The 18,962-nt window shown below is 46.0% G+C and overlaps 1 pseudogene; it reads left to right on the top strand.

Annotated features, from left to right (window-relative positions):
• Positions 1 to 9,399: 9,399 nt before the first annotated feature.
• Positions 9,400 to 10,380, top strand: LOC124672816 (annotated as a pseudogene).
• Positions 10,381 to 18,962: the final 8,582 nt, after the last annotated feature.

The following is an 18,962-nucleotide window of genomic DNA, read 5'->3' as shown; positions in this document are numbered from 1 at the left end:
TCGGAGACGTATCAGATTCCATAACCGAATAGAAAATGGAACCATTCTTTTCCTTGACTTTTTCTGAACCGAACACGGGGTCAGAACCATCCCATGACGTCGGAATAGAACCATTCCATTCCGTCCCTCCTGGTTCTAGAACCGAACACACCCTAGGTGAATGAATCAAGGTTTGAAGACTCAACTCAAGTGTGCGACTCAAGTAGTGCATACTCCCATCGGGATCACGTGGATGCAAAAAAAAAATCGACATCTTCATCAAGTTCAAGTGGTACAATTTGAGTCTACGCGCGGCTGCGAGCACCCACCCATAGACTCGAGGGATACTCTCAATGGGAGCACCGGTTGCACACCCGATAGAAAATAACTTTGCAACTTCATCTACGACAGTTTATGTAAGCATAAAGTACAGATTCAACATTCTTTAATTGATCAAGACATTTGGAGGCGATATTTGAAATGCTTGAGTCTCTACTCAAGTATTCGACTTCCCTAGACACTTGGGGCATACTGATATGGGTATACCCTATCGAGTGCCTATTATTGCTATACCATGTGCAGTTTAGTCAAAAGGCATATGAAGCACATACTACACCAAACAGTCATAGTCCAAGAAGTCTGGCGTGTCAATGAAGGAAAGCCCAAAGAAGGAAACTCCAAGACGTAGTCGAATAGAACAATTGTAAACCCTAGTTTGGTTGCATATATAAATCCAGACAAAGGTGCCCCTTAGAGGATACTCGTAGCATAGACAAGATAGATTAGATCTAGATACACAACTCCGCATACGGTGGCACCCTGTACACAACTATATTATACTGGATTTCTAGCAGGACGTAGCGCTCCTCCACTGTGCGGACGTGAACCTGGGTACGTTGTGTGACATCTCGCTCCCAGAATCTTCAGGCGTCCCCTTCCCCTAAAACACAAGTCCATAACCATGAGCATTGCCGAGGTCACCCCTCGTCAACCATTGCTAACATTTTGAGAGCTCCCTCTCCCTCTAATCCCTCCATGATTTTTGCTCATATTTTAGGAAAAGAGAGAGAAGATCTAGATCTACAATCCCACCAATCAAATTCCCCTCTTTATGAGATAATCCCTAGATCAAGTTCTTGGAGAGAAATTTGGTGTTCTTCTTCATATATGTTCTTCCTCTCTTATTCCCTTAATAACTTATGTAGCTTTGTTGGAATTTGTGAGAGAAGGACTTGAACATCTTAGTGGTGTTCTTGCCATTGTATTTGGTGCATCGGTTTGAGTTCTCACGGTGATTCATGGAAGTAAAAGTGAGAAGGTTGTTACTCTTGTGTTCTTGGAACCCTAGACTGATTTGAGGCCTTTGTGACGATTTCTTGGGAGCATGATGGCAAGAACTCCATGTGTACCAACTTGTTGGGACTCCGAGTGTAGAGTGTTGTAGCAAGCGTCTTTTCCCCACAAGGGTGACTCGAGGGTTTATATAAAACTCTCTGGAAATTAGCTAGAGGCTCAATTCTTCTTCTCCTCTTCTAGCAACCTGTAAAGCAAATTTTTTGTCGTGTGTCCTCAACTCCACCGCGTGGTTGTCAACCACAATGCTTCGTATTAGTAATATGAAATATAAATATAACTAAAGCGGAGTAAAGTAAGTAAGCTAAGCAAGCACGATAAAAGCAATAAAGATATGATTTCTTTTGGGTTTTGTGTGTTTGCAAGTGAAGAAATAATTTTTTTATTTTCGGATTAATAAATTGCAGAAAATATAAAGAGTCATAATTGTGTTAGAAAGGTGTGTCTAATGATTTAAAATGGACCGGGGTTCATGGGTTCACTTTTCTACTCTCTTTTTAGTTGTAGTGGACACAAACAATTCATCAAATACATAATATTGGTGGAACTTCAACATGTGTTTAATAAGCATTGATATGAAAATCAGGTACAAACATAGAGATGATGCAACACATCTATCTTATACTCCTCAAGAAAGGAAAAACTCCAAGAAATCTTGAATTACAAATCAACAGAGTATAGCCTTAAGTAATTTGACATGATGTTTGAATCACAAATATGCTACCTTGAACAAACAAGATTATGAAGCTGTCAAATGATAATTATAGCACATGAATTTACTTTATCCCTAGTGAGGCAGCGAAAGAAAGGTAAATACCATAGTAGATCTTGAATTTGTTGTCACTATTCAATCACTATAATCATGCTACTCCATCTAATACACACTTCTCCCCATACATGCTCTTGGATACAAGTTGGATCAGAACAAGTGCTTAAGAACATGGTACATGATATGCATCTATCAATATATCTTACACATAATAGTTTCCAATCTCATATGACAAATCATGAATTACAAATATGACCATAATCATGTTGGACAACTCATATGGCACTAGATCTATGAAGAACAAGAGAGAAATATATCAAACTACTGCCACAGACCCATAGTCCAAAGGTGGACTACTCCCTCTTCATCATGGTGATGATGGTGGAGACGTTGGAGAAGGTGGAGATCCCTCCGTCGGCGACTCCAGTGGAGTTTCCCCCTCCAATCTTCGCTGGTTTTAACTTTGTTCTGGTGTTTTGGTGTTTCTGTGGTGTTCCCTCGAAGAAGCCTCGGGAAGTCCTTTATATAGAAGTTTATAGGTCAGAAGGAGTCCGTGGGCAAAAGAATCAATCGAATCAGACGGTCAAGGAGAGAAAGAGGTAGGGTGACGCGCCCCCCTTACTAGGCGCGCCACCTAGCCTCTTTTGGCCCTCCCGGCCCTTCTCGTGAGGTCCAAACGCTTCTCCTGGAGAAATATTGATATCCCAAAGTCGTAGCTTCATTTCATTTCGTTTAGGTCCCTGAAAGCTAAAAATACACAAAATAAGGCTTTCCTATCCTGTAGAGTTATAACGAAAATAAAAGGGATCATTCGTAAATCCACAAAAATCAATATAAAACATGGATATAACATCATATATAAACCTGTCAGGATTTTAATCGCCCGTAGAAAAACCACTTGCTGCCATGTAGATAGAAGGCTAGTAGCAACCCACGGGTTTTTCCTCTTACCACAATTAATCTCTCAGGGGAGTTTCAAATGTACTCCCTCTGTTGCATATTAGCTTTTCCGAGTTGAGACCGGCTTTTGTGAACATGAGGGCATGTGAACCCACTTTTTGAAAAGTTCCGTTTGTGATGTCAAAACATGTTTTAAAAATCGAAACACAAAATGATTTCCCAGATGATCTCAAATATGTGCCCTGGGCATGAGTTTCGTGACGAAAAAACATTTTATTTTGGCTCGGCAAAAAAGTGAAATTTTGCAGGGCTATATAGCAGTATATATGTGACGTATTTGTCTTTTTTAGATTCTGAAAAAAAAAGTGGTTTCTCCGCGAAAACTTTCTACGCACACATGAAACATGCGTACGTACCCGGATATTTTTATTTCAGAATTTTTTCACATTTCGAAAATGCATTTCCAACTAGGGTTTACATGCACCCAGGTTCAAACCGAACTTTTCCGAGTTTAATTGAATTATGGATAAAATTGTAACCTGCCCCCTGATCAGTGTGGATAGGGATAAACCAATCTGGAGGTTAAATAAATCTGGAGTTTTTACCGCCAAATCTCTTTACAACAAATCGCATGCACATTTGAGGAAAAAAGACATTGGAAAGCAAAAACCCCTCCTAAAATCAGGATTTGGCTTTGGTTAATTTGGCATAAAGCAATTGCCACAAAAGATAATATGAGGAGGAGAGGTTGGTAAGGAGAATTTAGTTATAGGTTTTCAGATGAACAAGAAACTATTCACGATCCCTTTTTTTTTCTTGCTGCTGCAAAGTACATGTGGAGTATTGTGCATGCGATTACAATGAAATAAAAAAGAAAAAAAATATACAAGGCTGGACGGTTGTTATTTCCTGATATGTTTTGGTACTTTTATCGATGTTGATTTACTACTCCCTCGGTCACGGTAAAGGCAGTTCATTTTCACTTTTGCAATAACCCCCCTATACATCCTAAGTGTTCTAGATCTAGGCTTCAAATTAAACTTCAAAAACGGGTTCTTCCCCGTCGCTGTCGCCTGTCGATCGTTGGCTCCGTCGCCGACCTGCTTCCTAGCACGGACGCCGGCCTAACGCGGACGCCATGGCCGCACGCTAGCATACCGCAGACGCCCACGAGCTCCCGGACTCCATCATCTAGGACGCGCACAAGCTCGCGGACCCCACCATCGCCACCATCGCGAACGCGTAGGAGGTCGCCACTGCTGGACGGGGCGGCTCGACCTGGCGGCGGACCGGCCTGCCAGTCGCGCTCGTTCATACGTTGGCGCCGCTCCGGTATTCTTTCTCCCAGCCTCCGCAGCTCCCTCGCCGTCCGCCGTCGAGGAAGGAAGTCTTGCCGCCGCGGCCAGAAGAAGCTCGCCCTGCGTCGCCGCTACGGCCAGAGGTACCTGCGCCGTGACTCGTTGCGGCGTCCAGAGGCCTCGCCGCTGCTCCCCTGTTGCTCGCGCGCACGTCGCCACTGGCCTTATCGCGGCCTCGCCTGAGCTTGTCCTTGTCGTCCCTCCTCCCTGCGCCGCCAGTCCTCTACTCCACGGAGTCTCCTCGTCGACAGCTCGCCGGGGCAGGGCCGCTCCTCCTCCTCGGATCAGCTGCAGGAACCAAGCAAAACTGGCAGCGCCTACTCTGCTCTGTTGCTCGCCCGAGGAAGGTGATGCTCCCGTTCTCTGAAGTATAAGGTACAGATTCAATTCTTTGTGCAATGTTGATTGAATAAACTGAAGCACTGCATTTATATTTATAAAACAAAATTGCAGTACCTTCATTTCTCTGTGAATATGCCCTTCCAAGTTCAATTGCAACTTTGCAAGTATTCCTGTGCATGTTTTTGTTTTGAAGTTTGCATCATCACTTGTCACTCTAGCGACACGGTTGGTGAAGAATTCAGTTGCAAGTATTCTTGTGCATGTTCTTGTCACCTGCGAAGCCGAAGCCTGACTTTCACTGTCAGTCACGGACTGAATTGACACGGTTGGTGAAGAATTAGACGAGTCCTCTGTCTCTGATATATTTGCAACCAAGCCTAGTTTAGGAATTCCCACATCCACCTCAAGAGGTACTGCTTGATTGTTATCGGCTCAGTCTCTTTGTCGCAGCTGCCTCCTGAATTCCATTGTCCCCCACTGCACAACACAAATACACGTAGACATTTCGAAACATCAGTTACTCTTATACTGATACGTCATGGCAAACTAACTTTACAGGAGTTCATAGTAAGGGTGTGCAAACCTGAAGTGGGAGGCCGAGTAGCCTCTGAAAAACACAATTGTTTTCTTGGGAGACACATTTAAATCAATCCACTTGGCCCAAGTGTTTAGATCTTCCTGATAGTAATCTTTCTTGTAGCACATTTGACATTGGAACAGTAAGAAAGACTAAATCTCCCGGCTTCTTGTCAAAAAGTCCTTTGAACTGTTCCTTGCCTTCTTTTCAATTTCCTTTGTTTACACAATGAATGTTAGTTACAGGTTTTGAACGGTACGAGTTATTCATGTTTCATTGCATACATGTTCCTTTTGTTTAAGTTTAAGAAGGGCAGCTGTAGCATCAGGCTCTGAAGACTTGTCAAAACCCAATCTTCGGCCCTCCTCTTCTTCTCCCCGCTTGATGCCCATGTTGCGAACCCAGCAGGTTACTGTGAGAGTGTTGTTTGTTTATTTGGAACTACCAACACAGTACATTTGCACCCTGGCTACCGTTACTGTGTGAATGCAATGAAGAATTATTAAAAAAACTTTAATGGGAAACCCTCGGAGTGTAGACTTAGTTATTTTCAATAAAGAGAATATATTAGTATCAAGAAGATACTAATTACATCTACCCTCTGCAACTACGCACTACTTTAACGGTAATACGGATGCACCCGCCTAAAAAGTAAAAGGAAACCTAAGAAAAAAAGTCCCGCCCTTGCACCAACAATACATCCACCCAAGACAACACCTGAACTCCAGGCTCTCCAAAAGCGCCGCCTCCAAGAGGAAAATAGTGCACAAGCGCCGTCATCGCCCGATCAAAATATTTTAGGTTTTTATCCCGAAGGTAGTCCTCGCTCTCAAAACAATGCCTTCAACAAAGTCATTGCCAGACATAATTTATTAAGGCTGATGGGCCTAAGGCCACGTGGGTTGCCCGATCTCACGAATTGACCAAGAACAAGAGGGGGTGAGGGATGAACACGGCGAAGAACACGACGAACGCACGCAACACAACCCGATACAATTCCGGTTTACTCCCGATAGCCCGAACCACTATCCCGATAGAACCTCTCAAGGGAGAGACACGAGGTAGAATCCCCGAGAGAAAGACCGGTATACGATCTATGGAGTCACACGTGTGAGAGACCGCGGTAGAATCACAAGTGCGAAAGATAAATCATATAAGGAGTGCCTTGATACAACTCATAGATTTGTGTCTAAGAGAGGAGGGGGTTTCCCTAATCCCAAAGGGATGGTGGAGGCATAAGCCAAGTTCTCACTCAAGTTATGTCTATCCTAATGGGGAGGTGGGAGCCTATATATAGGGAGCCACTAAGGAGGGGTAGTTTAGGCATACAAATAGCATAATGGGGGGTTGCATGGGCTGAGCCGAAGTGTTGGATGCGCAGGTTAGATGGCGGATTGTCCGGCCTTACTGGGACGGATAATCCGGCCTAGCAGTCGTGTTTCTTGGCCTTCTCTTCTTGGCGACCTCGGACGCCTCTTCTTCCTTCTTCTCCTCCATGCCTCCGTGACCCCGGCCTTGAGTGTGGTTCTTGTCGTTGATGCACATGATAAAGCGAAGACCGTAGGTCGGGCTGCATCAAAGGCCAAGCCTTGGATTTTCACCTTAAAAGGTAAGACTCTAAACTTCACATGTGTTGTCGCCCCGCATTGTATACTATTGCTGACAGAACTAGAACACCAAACAAGTCCATCAACATCACAGAGACTTGAACCTCCATTGCTAGTCCTCCAATCTGCCCTTCATGATATTGTCCGCCTCTAATTTTCACCATGATGAGAATGTCATCTGATGGCAACACAGAATAGAGCTTCGCCTCGCTCCCTCCAGAACCAAACATTCGGAATAAAAGCATGAGTGCACGCGACCGAATACCACCCGATCCAACAAATTCCAGGCAAAATATGCGATGTTCCATTCGCCGGCGGAGCCTTCCGGAACTCATCACTTGGGCTACATGAAGAAGGATTGGCATCCGGAAAGTCTCTTCGCAAAAAGAGGAACCTAGGACAACCACCTTTATGCTCCGAAGCAGATGAGCAGGCCCCCCATGCTGCCATCTGCTAGCCAACGACGACGAAGGGGGACTCGGTGGACGGCGGCCAAACCGCTACCACACCATCATAGCCCCGCAAGACCGCTGCCCCCTCCTCGCGCCGCCAGCCGAAGCCGACGATGGTCTAGGCGGGCACTAGATCCAACAGCCGCCGCCACCATCCATTGCTGGTGGCCGTGGAGGGAGAAGCCACCGCCGCTCATCCAGGGTCTCCGCCCTGAACGCCGTGCGCGTCAAATCCAACAGCCGCCGCCCCAGCCGCCACCGCAGGTCGCTACCACCAGCAACCCCCCCGAGCACGTTTGGCGCCAGGGCCCGCCGCCACCGTGGGCGCCGACGGCAGCAGCGGAGGGGGAGAGGCCATGGGAGGGGGGCTGGCGGCGCTAGGGTTGAGGCCCCTGGCGTCACCCTGTAGAGTTCGTTATGTTGTCTTTCCGGGGTTAATTCCTTCAAGGTAGTTGAGGCAAGGGAAGTAAGTGTTTGCTGTGAGTTAAGGATTGGACACGATGAGGGAACATCCTTGCAAAAGTTGCTACACACAGATTACTATTGTTGCTGAAAGTTAACTCTGGAGAACTTACCTGGCAGTGGAATTATGACTGTTTGAATCAGTGCAATTTCGATTCAATATGCTTGTGAACGGAAAGGTTATTTTCGTTCTGAGTGATTGTAGTTGCATCTAATAAAAATGGACCACCGCCATAAACATTGCAGGCTTGCAGAACAAAACCATATTTAGGTTCAGAACTTCAGATGGCTTTGAAATTGCCAGTAATAAAGCAGCGGCATGTATCCTAAAGATAACGGATTTGCTATGTCTCAGTTGATTGAGATTTTCTTAAGTCTCAGTCACCCACAAAAAAGTGCTTCAGTTGCACTTTTTTATTAAAAATTCTGCCAAAAAAGTGCAATTGAACTGAGTTACACGTTTCTTTAAACTGCAGTTGCACTTTTTTTAGATGACTGAAACTTAAGAAAATCTCAGTCAACTGAGACGTAGGCAAACCCTAAAAATAATGTGTAATAGTCAGGTTTCATAATTCACCATTTTTTAGTTCTCTTGACTGCCCATAATATTTTTGCTTCTGGGTGCGGAGTTGATCCTTGTCTTGTACTAGTACAATCTTCTAAGATAAAACAGTCTGCCTATTCCATGGCGCAGAACTCACAGATCCCTAAGTCCTTCCAACCACACTCAGTTAGATATAATACATGCTTCAGCAGCCAATATAATACATCTCATGATCCCTTTCCCGCCTGGTTATCATCATAGTATCTTGCGAATTCTTGATCATTAACAATCAACCGGAGTACCGGAAGTATGTACATTTGGGGGCAGTTGCCAGCTCAAGTACCAATCTAAAATCTGACGCCGTTTGTGGTTGTTTTGGCTCAAATACCACCTATTCCCTGACTGGCTTACCCTGGAAAACTTCTGAATCTTCTTTCACATATAGACTTGGGAGCATGATTAACATCTCCGCTTTAAAGTTATTTTTCTCAAAATCTCTGCTCCGTCTGTAATGATTGGGCCTCATAATTTTGCATATGTAGTCATGTATGATCTGTAAATATTCAGACATACTCATCTTGTGTTCAGTCCCTGTCCCCAGCTCTGTTCAGAACCACCAAACGCTTGGCAATTCCTGCAGGCAAAATAAGTCAATGGTCTGTGGAGCATTGGTTGTTGCATCAGGTCCTTGGCATCGGGATTCGGGAGAGAGTCTAAACTCTGGAGTTATGTTTTCTGGCATGATAACTTGATAAGTAAAAGTTCCACGATTACTATTTATTGGAGAAAATTAAGCATCTGTAGGCTGTAGCCCCATGCCTGGCCATGGGCAGCCCGGCCCGAAGCCCGGCCCGAAAAACTCGGGCCTGTGCCAGAAATGTTGGCCCGACACACGGGCCGGGCCAGGCCTGGGTAGCCCGAAAATGCCATTTTACACTACGGCCTGGGCCGCGGCTCGACGGGCTTGGTGGGTAATTGGTCGGGCCGGGCTTGGGCCTGAATTTCGAACGTCGGGCTTTCCTCGGCCTGGCGTCTCGGCCCGGCCCGGACCGAGACATGGCCAAGTATACTGTAGCCTATTGCTTTGTTCATATCTATTGGTTTTGTGACTTTTGTCACTAAAGTTTTACGGGAATTCTACCAGCTCTTATGTTTTGTTTGTATGTGGGGAACTGCGGATAATAAGGCACAGTTGAGTTTCAGAGTAATGTTCGTACTTTCAGTTAATTAGGCAACATTCGTTTGTGTGGTGATTGAGTTAAGAGTAATTGTACATTATCCTATCTTAGTGTAGCTATTTTGTCAGTGCATAGCTGGTCATACATGCTACGAGGGTATCAAATATTAAACGAACAGAAAGCATCAGAATTGTTTCTCACCGGTACCAGCATTATAACGGCTGTATTTACCTTTGATCTTTTTTTCTGCATATGCGTGGTGCTGTGTATATTAATAGACAGGCAATTCCTTGTTTAACCTCTCTAACCCAATTCAACATGTTCATTTGCAGATTACTTCGGATCGTTCAACGGGTGTAGTCCAGCCATCTATGGTCGTTCAAATGTTCCAGTTCTTGGTTGCAATGCTGGTGATGGGTACATGGCAATACTTTGTGCACCGCTACATGCATCAGAACAAATTCCTCTATCGACATATCCACTCGCAACATCACCGTTTGATCGTTCCTTATGCCATCGGGGCTCTCTACAACCACCCTTTTGGACACTTTGGGTGGTGCTATGTCCTTCGTTGTCTCTGGCATGACGCCAAGGACTGCCGTGTTCTTCTTCTGTTTTGCTGTGCTCAAGACGGTCGATGATCACTGTGGGCTTTGGCTACCATACAACATCTCCCAGCACTTGTTCCAAAACAGTACCGCGCGCCTATCATGATATCCACCATCAGCTCCAAGGTACGAAGTACAATTACCCCCAACCTTTCTTCGCAGTCTGGGACAGGATTCTAGGAACCCACATGGCCTATGACCTAGTGAGCCTGAAGGAAGGGGGCTTTGAAGCAAGGCCGTTGCGAGACTAGCTTTGAGCTCATTGAAGTGTATAGAACTCCAGCGACCCAGCAGAATGTACAAAAATGCTCTTCCGCTCCCTTCCTCGTGATCAGCACCTTATAGGGGCCGTCTAACTTGTAAGATGATGAAGGCATTCCAGTACCCCCAGCTCGTTTTTCTTTTTCACGTCTCGGCGGAAAGCTATTCGGTAGTGGAGAGTGGAGAAGACTCTGAAGCTATTGGATTGTGTGTTCTTTTTCCTACAGTTAATCTAGTAGGAGCGCCCACCTCAAACGGAGAAATGATAGTGTTGGTTGACATGTCAGGTTTAAGAGACAAAAACGTTCTAATCAAATAACGTCAGGTTTAAGAGATAAACATTGACAAAAACGTTCTAGTCAAATAACGTTAAGGAGGAGGCCCACGAACCAACGTTCGTGACCACCTCGTTCGCATCTCACGCGCCCTGATCGGGGGCACCAAAACCAACTCGATGGTTTGGTCCCCTGTCGCCTGCGCCATATAAAAGGGGGGGAGCCTGGCTGCTATCGATCACGGTCAGTTTTACGATCAGCTCGCTGCTTTCCCCACAACTCCTAAAGCCCTACCGATCTAGGGAGGCGCAGAACGACGGGAAGACCGGACCGGAACCTCGCCGTGCTGTGCCGGGCAGTGCAGGTGGCGCCCGGAGGGGATCGGGAGGATCTCCCGATCGTCATCGACCACAAGTTCGTCATCAACACCGCCACACCAAGCCTGCCTCACGCAGGCGTCGATGGGATCGTCAGTGCCCAGTAATGCAACACATCTACTATCTCTGTTATGATCATTAGGTGTTCTAGTGTCTGCTTTTGCGATCTTGTGCTACTCATGCGTTTTTAGACCTAACAATGGTATCAGAGGCCTAGTACTGCAAGCACTAGAACCCTAGTGGTGATCTGAGATCACGTTTTTTTTTTTGTATAAAGATCATGTTTTAGGCAGTTTATGTAGCGATCTCATGATGTTTTCCACCCCTGTCGAGTTTGGAGACTCACCTTACGCCGCCGGGTCGTTGCCTCTCCCTTCGGGGCCCGCCGGAGCAGCGATAGCTCCGGCGAGGGCAAGGATCCCGCGCCGCCGCTCTCTCTCGACAGAGGAGCGCGGATGGACGCGCGGTAACGCGCGGAATGGCTGCCGGCCTCGCCGGCGAGCGCCCCCCCTGCAGACGGATACGGAGGAGCGCGCCGGACATGGTCCGTTGCACGCTGCCCCGGCGAGCGCCGCCACCGCGCCGGCATGATGAAGGGCGCCTCGGGCCGCCGGGGTCGTGGGCGCCACGCGCGCTCGGGCCGCCGGGGCCGTGTCCGCCTCGCGCGCCGCCGGGCCGTGGCCGCCTCGCGCGCTCGGGCCGCCGGGCGTGGCCGCCTCGCGCGCCTCGCGCCGCCGGGCTTGGCCGCGTCGTGTGCAGGTGCGGGTGCGGCAGTAAAATCGGGGGAGGAGGGCGCCTCTCTCTCGCGGAAAAATCGGGGGAGGAGGAGGTTTTTTTAGGGTTAGGGCTCCGGCTGCCCCCTTTTTGATCCGGCCTTCAATGATCTGGACCGTCCAGTGGATCGGACGGCCGAGATCGAGGCGGAGCAGAAGACGGGCCGGGGGTCCTTTTGGGCTAAATCTGAGGATGGGCTTCGGCCCAGGTTGTCGGTAGTCCAGTAATTTTTCTGGGCTGCCGATTTTCTTTGTCCATTTTCTGTGTTTTTTAGTGCATTCTAAATGTCATTTCTTATGTTTTTTGCACTATTGTATACAGAAAAATTATTGCCTAAAATAATATGATCAGAAAAACATGCTTTTGTTCTAGACAGAAATGAACCAACGAGATTTTCTGTTTAGAGTATTTAGTATGTTTTTAATGTTGAATTATCAAATTAAGCATCACATATGTTGTTCCTTAAATGATTTAAAGTTGATGTTTATTTTGAGAATGTCATGACTGCAAAAATAATTCTGACCAACGTTGTATTATTTCTGCAAGTCAACTCCCTAATGTTGTTCTAATTCGTGTCATTTCTGCCCAACGGTGTTTGACATAGAATAAGAAATTTATGGCATGTTTGTTTTCTATGCATGCAATCTTACTAATGAATGTCCATGTCAAATTTCAGCTTCCGCTGCGATGCGTTATGATGCTGTCGAGCAGTTGACCGGCAGCAACTTTCCTCGTTGGAAGAACTCCATTGAGCTATGTTTGGCTTTCAACGAGTTTGATTATGCCTTAAGGGAGGATAAGCCCGTGGCGCCGATTGCTTGGTGCTACGGGGTATGATGAACTAAAGAAAACTTATGACTCCAAGATGGAGAAGTGGGACAAATCCAATCACGTTGCAATGCTCGTGATGAATTCTTCCATTTCACCTGAAATTATTGGGGCTCTCCCCAAGAAAGATACTGCTAAGGAATTTATGGAAGCCTTGGAGGAGCAATTCAAAGGCTCTGAAAAGGTTTATGCTCATGAGCTTTTTCACAAGCTACTTGGCAAGTATAAAAATGATGGTGATGTTAGGGGACACATACTGACAAGGGATTAACTTGTCAATGCCTATGGATTGTAGGCTAGGGTTTAGTTAGAAGTAGAGGGCAAGTAGATCTCGAAGGTTTCAGCCGAAAAGTGCTCGACGATTATGAATACTAGGGTTTCCAGACAATGATTCAATGATCTCCTCGTCCCTCGACTCCCCCTTTATATAAGAGGTGGAGCCGAGGGTTTCGTTTCGTACAAGTTACAGAGTCCGGGACGGTTTCTAACTCATCCCGCCAGATTACAAACAACACTTCCTATTACAACTCTACTTTCCTTAATACATCTTGGGCTCTCGAACCTTCTTATTCTTCGGGTAGTGGGCCTTCATTAAACCCCGGGTACTATATTTGGCAGGCCCATTTGGGATGCCTATGTCAGTAGCTCCCGAGATTTTGCTTGAATCGTAGAATCAGGGAAAATCTCCACTGCTTATTCTTATTCGACAATTTAAACTTTTCTATATTTCTTTATATAAATTTCTATATTGTACGGGGATACTGGTAGTTGGGGCTAGTTCATCCGACGGATCGGGTACTAGTTAACTGCTCTAGTGGCAATCCGCAAAAACCTACTTCAAGATCACGTCCCCGGACATGATCTCGGGATACTGGTGCAAACTTCGACAGGTGCCGCTTAAGGTCTTACCATTCCGTCGAGTCCCAGTCAAATTTATCGAGTACCTAACGCGTCCGTTAGGATTTTTCTTCGTATCTGTTGATACGGATAAAAGTAGCAGAGCGCAGTCTTCGGCGATGCCACGCCCAGCAGAATGAATCTAGGGTCTTACCTTCGCAAATTTACGGCATTCAGAAATTGATCGCAACATTGGCGTTCTGAGAATATATTGTCGAGTGCTTTTCCGGCTGTTGGAATGGCACATTTTATCGAGTCAAATATGACTTATATTAATCTCCCGATGGGAGTATATGTAGAGTTAATTATAACTCGAAATATACTCTCTTGCTTTCCTATCTTTCTTTCTTTTTCCTTTTTAAATTTCATCGGGCACGCGAACAGCGTTCCCGATGGGAGTAGCCCCCGAGGCTACAGCCAAGAACTTGTGCTTGGTTGTAGGCTCAACATTTTAGTCCACCATGTCGCTATATTGCCATTATTTCCCGATATTCTCTTTTTTCTTTCTTCTTCTTTTTATATCTCGGGTGCGCGAACAGCGCTCCCGATGGGAGTAGCCCCCGAGGCTACAGCCAAGAACTTGTGCTTGGTTGTAGGCTCCCACAATTTCTATATTTGCCATAGTCCAAATTTTACTTTTTTCGAAGTAGCCCCCGAGTATTTGGGCAAAAACTTGTTTCTGACCAAAGGCTCCTGAAGTATTCAAATAACTTCTCCTGTCGCCATTCTCCTTTTATTTTTCTTGTCGACATGTTTTCCTTTGTCAAATTCTCTTCAGCTCTATTAATAGCCGAGATTTTACTGCCTTGTGGGTCCATTGTTCCCACCACGTTGACACGTCGTGCAAGTGGGGGACACACGTCCTCCGCTTTTCCTGGCGCACATTCGGTAACGCCTGTTCCATTCCATCTCCGTAAAAATACCTTTTTACCCTCTTATCTACTGCATCTCTTTTTACCACACGATTTCTTCATCCGACGGTTCATTACTTCTCCCGAAGCCTATATAAACCTTTCTTCAACCTCCGTCCACTCCTTCGCTTGCGCCGCACATCTGCTCCCCTCTGAAAAAACTCCCCTGCGCCCAACTCTTTCCCGATCTTCCGCACGCACGAGCATTGCTTTTCCAGTCTTCGTTGATGCCACCGCGCACGCGACTCACCCGCCACAGCACTCCGGAATCCAAGATGGCCGCTGAGGATCTTGAGTGGGAGAGATCCAAAATCTCCAACCAAGATGTCAATATGCTGAAGAGGCTTGGACTGATGAAGAAGGAAGACGCCATCCACTTTCCCAGCGAAGAAAGCTACCCCAAGCCTCCAATGGAGTACCGGGTTAGTTTCGTTGATCATCTCATCCGCGGCCTTTCTACCCCAATCCACGATTTCCTCCGCGGTCTTCTCTTTGTCTATGGAATTCAGCTGCACCAGCTGACCCCCAATTCCATCCTTCATATTTCTATTTTTATCACGCTTTGCGAATGCTTCCTTGGAGTCGCTCCTAATTGGGCTCTTTGGAAACGCATTTTCTGCCTCCGCCGCAATGGCGCTCACAACGCCACCTACAACATAGGTGGTGTTGTTATCTGTAGTCCGCACCGACGTCGATTATTTCGACGTCAAATTTCCCGACTACGTCCAAGGATGGCGCAAAAGGTGGCTCTATATACACGAAGAAAGTGCCAATTCCGTGGAACACAACATAGTTCCTTTCGACGGAAACGCAAAAATTCAACGCCGCTACTCCCGGGATGCTGAAGCTTCCGAAGAAGAGAAAAAGGCGACGAAGCTCTTATGTCTCGTATTCACCAGCTCCAAAATACTCGAGGCAAGGAGTTATCTGGTGTCCAAATCACTGCCTACTTTCTTAGGATTAGAGTGCAGCCTCTTCAGGCTCGCAAAAATCCCCTTTGGACGTATTCTGGTGTCAATGACGCCAATAGGCTCTCCAATGATCTTTCTGTGAAGGACTTGGAGAAGCTTATTCGAAGAATTACCTCGCTGAGCAAGAGGGATCCTATTCCTTCCTCTTGTCGCGTGGAACCATACAGCTCCACCAATCCTCTCCCCGAGGTATTTTGTCTTCTTGAATTTTTATCTTGTTCTGAATTTTCCCTGCATCTCATTGTATTGATATCTCTCTATTTTTCCTTTTGCCGCTATTTTCCTGCAGAATCATCCTACTATGGCTTCCCTTCCTCCTCTTCCTGAGGATGGAGAAGTCGAAGAAATGGGCATTGTTACTGATGACAATCAAGAAGCTCCATCCTTTGTGAATGATCCCGTGGATTCTCGAAAATCTGCGGGATCTTCCGAGGACACTACATCAGTCCAATCTCCTCCTCCCGCTGTTTCCCCACAAAGGAAAAGGAAGAGGAACGATGTCGAAGATTCCGGCACATCCAAAGCCGAGGAAGTTGTTCCTTCTCATCCGAAGGCAGCTTATGATCCTTACATTGAATCCCTCGTCAGCTCGTAAGTTACCTTGATTTCCCCTTATTTCTGTAGTCGAAGTTTTTCCTTGTCTTGCTTTTTATGCTATTGATCCTTACTCGCAGTGATGACGAGGAAGAAGTACCAACTCGTGACGTAGCTCCTCGGACGAGCACGTCACATACTTTAGTTATTTCGGAGAAGCCCGTTGAAGGAGAAGAATCGTCGCCTCCTCAACAAAATGTTGATACATCTACTCCTCCTTCGAGCCCCCTTGTCCCTTCACCAAAAAGGGCAAGGGTTGAAATGATCATTGAGCCTCCTCCTCAATTGAGCAGCTCTTCGTCGCAGCTCTTGGATGATGTAAGTTTGTCGATGTCTATATTTCCTCTATTTTGCTTTTTTAGGCCCTTACTTTTTTTTTAATGCCGATGTTTTCTCTTACGTCTTTTTTCTTTGACAGCCCATGATCAAAGATCTTATCCGCATCGGATCCCAATATATTGGGTACCGCGAGTATGCCAGCAGAACCGAAGGTAATAACCTTTATACTTGCCGTTCTTCCTTGATTTTGCTCCTTTTTGTTTGTCGCGATTTTTTGATCTTTTCTCCCCCTTTTTTATCTTTATAGAGAAACTTGCAGAGGCCAATAAGCGTGCCGACGCACTTGCTCACAAACTGGAGCAAAGTGAGGCGGCTCGCAAGAAAGCCGAGCTTGTCGCTAGCGAAGCTAAAGCCGAGGCTGATGATGCCAAAGCAAAGGCTGCTAGTGTCGAGGAACTGCAGAAAAGGCTTAAAGATGCTGAATCTGCTTTAGACGAGTGATACGTCTCCAACGTATCGATAATTTCTTGTGTTCCATGCCACATTATTGATGTTATCTACATGTTTTATGCACACTTTATGTCATATTCGTGCATTTTCTGGAACTAACCTATTAACAAGATGCCGAAGTGCCGATTCTTTGTTTTCTGCTGTTTTTGGTTTCGAAATCCTAGTAAAGAAATATTCTCGGAATTGGACGAAATAAAAGCCCGGAGGCCTATTTTCTCACGAAGCTTCCGGAAGTCCGAAGGAGAGACGAAGAGGGGCCACGGGGTGGCCAAACCCTAGGGCGGCGCGGCCCCACCCCCGGCCGCGCCGGCCCGTGGTTTGGGCCCCCGTGCCGCCTCTTGACCTGCCCTTCCGCCTACAAATAGCCTCCGTGACGAAACCCCCGGTACCGAGAGCCACGATACGGAAAACATTGCGAGACGCCGTCGCCGCCGATCCCATCTCGGGGGATCCTGGAGATCGCCTCCGGCACCCTGCCGGAGAGGGGATTCATCTCCCGGAGGACTCTACACCGCCATGGTCGCCTCCGGAGTGATGAGTGAGTAGTCTACCCCTGGACTATGGGTCCATAGCAGTAGCTAGATGGTTGTCTTCTCCCCATTGTGCTATCATTGTCGGATCTTGTGAGCTGCCTATCATGATCAAGATCATCTATATGTAATTCTATATGTTGCGTTTGTTGGGATCCGATGAATAGAGAATACTTGTTATGTTGATTATCAAAGTTATGCTTATGTGTTGTTTATGATCTTGCATGCTCTCCGTTATTAGTAGATGCTCTGGCCAAGTAGATGCTTTTAACTCCAAGAGGGAGTACTTATGCTCGATAGTGGGTTCATGCCTGCATTGACACCTGGGACGATGACGAGAAAGTTCTAAGGTTGTGTTGTGCTTGTTGCCACTAGGGATAAAACATTGATGCTATGTCTAAGGATGTAGTTGTTGATTACATTACGCACCATACTTAATGCAATTGTCCGTTGTTTTGCAACTTAATACTTGGAGGGGTTCGGATGATAACCTGAAGGTGGACTTTTTAGGCATAGATGCGGTTGGATGGCGGTCTATGTACTTTGTCGTAATGCCCAATTAAATCTCACTATACTCATCATGATATGTATGTGCATTGTCATGCTCTCTTTATTTGTCAATTGCCCAACTGTAATTTGTTCACCCAACATGCTTGTTCGTCTTATGGGAGAGACACCTCTAGTGAGCTGTGGACCCCGGTCCAATTCTCTTTACTTGAAATACAATCTACTGCAATACTTGTTTCTACTGTTTTCTCTCGCAAACAATCATCTTCCACACAATACGGTTAATCCTTTGTTACAGCAAGCCGGTGAGATTGACAACCTCACTGTTTCGTTGGGGCAAAGTAGCTTGGTTGTGTTGTGCGGGTTCCACGTTGGCGCCGGAATCTCCGGTGTTGCGCCGCACTACATCCCGCCGCCATCAACCTTCAACGTGCTTCTTGGCTCCTCCTGGTTCGATAAACCTTGGTTTCTTTACGAGGGAAAACTTGCTGCTGTGCGCATCATACCTTCCTCTTGGGGTTGCCCAACGAACGTGTGAAATACACGCCATCAAGCTCTTTTCACGGCGCCGTTGCCGGGGAGATCAAGACACGCTGCAAGGGGAGTCTCCACTTCTCAATCTCTTTACTTTGTTTTTGTCTTGCTTTATTTTATTTACTACTTTGTTTGCTGCACTAAATCAAAATACAAAAAAATTAGTTGCTAGTTCTACTTTATTTGCTATCTTGTTTGCTATATCGAAAACACAAAAAAATTAGTTTACTTGCATTTACTTTATCTAGTTTGCTTTATTTACTATTGCTAAAATGGCCAACGCTGAAAATACTAAGTTGTGTGACTTCACAACCACAAATAATAATGATTTCTTATGCACACCTATTGCTCCACCTGCTACTACAGCAGAATTCTTTGAAATTAAACACTGCTTTCTTGAATCTTGTCATGAACAATCAATTTTCTGGAATTAGTTACGATGATGCTGCTGCCCATCTCAATAATTTTGTTGAACTATGTGAAATGCAAAAATATAAAGATGTAGATGGTGATATTATTAAACTAAAATTGTTCCCTTTCTCATTAAGAGGAAGAGCTAAAGATTGGTTGCTATCTACTGCCTAA

Source organism: Lolium rigidum, chromosome 7, assembly GCF_022539505.1.
Source record: "Lolium rigidum isolate FL_2022 chromosome 7, APGP_CSIRO_Lrig_0.1, whole genome shotgun sequence".
NCBI lineage: Eukaryota > Viridiplantae > Streptophyta > Magnoliopsida > Poales > Poaceae > Lolium > Lolium rigidum.
Note: the sequence above shows the minus strand (reverse complement) of the source record. Positions and strands in the feature narration are given on the sequence as shown.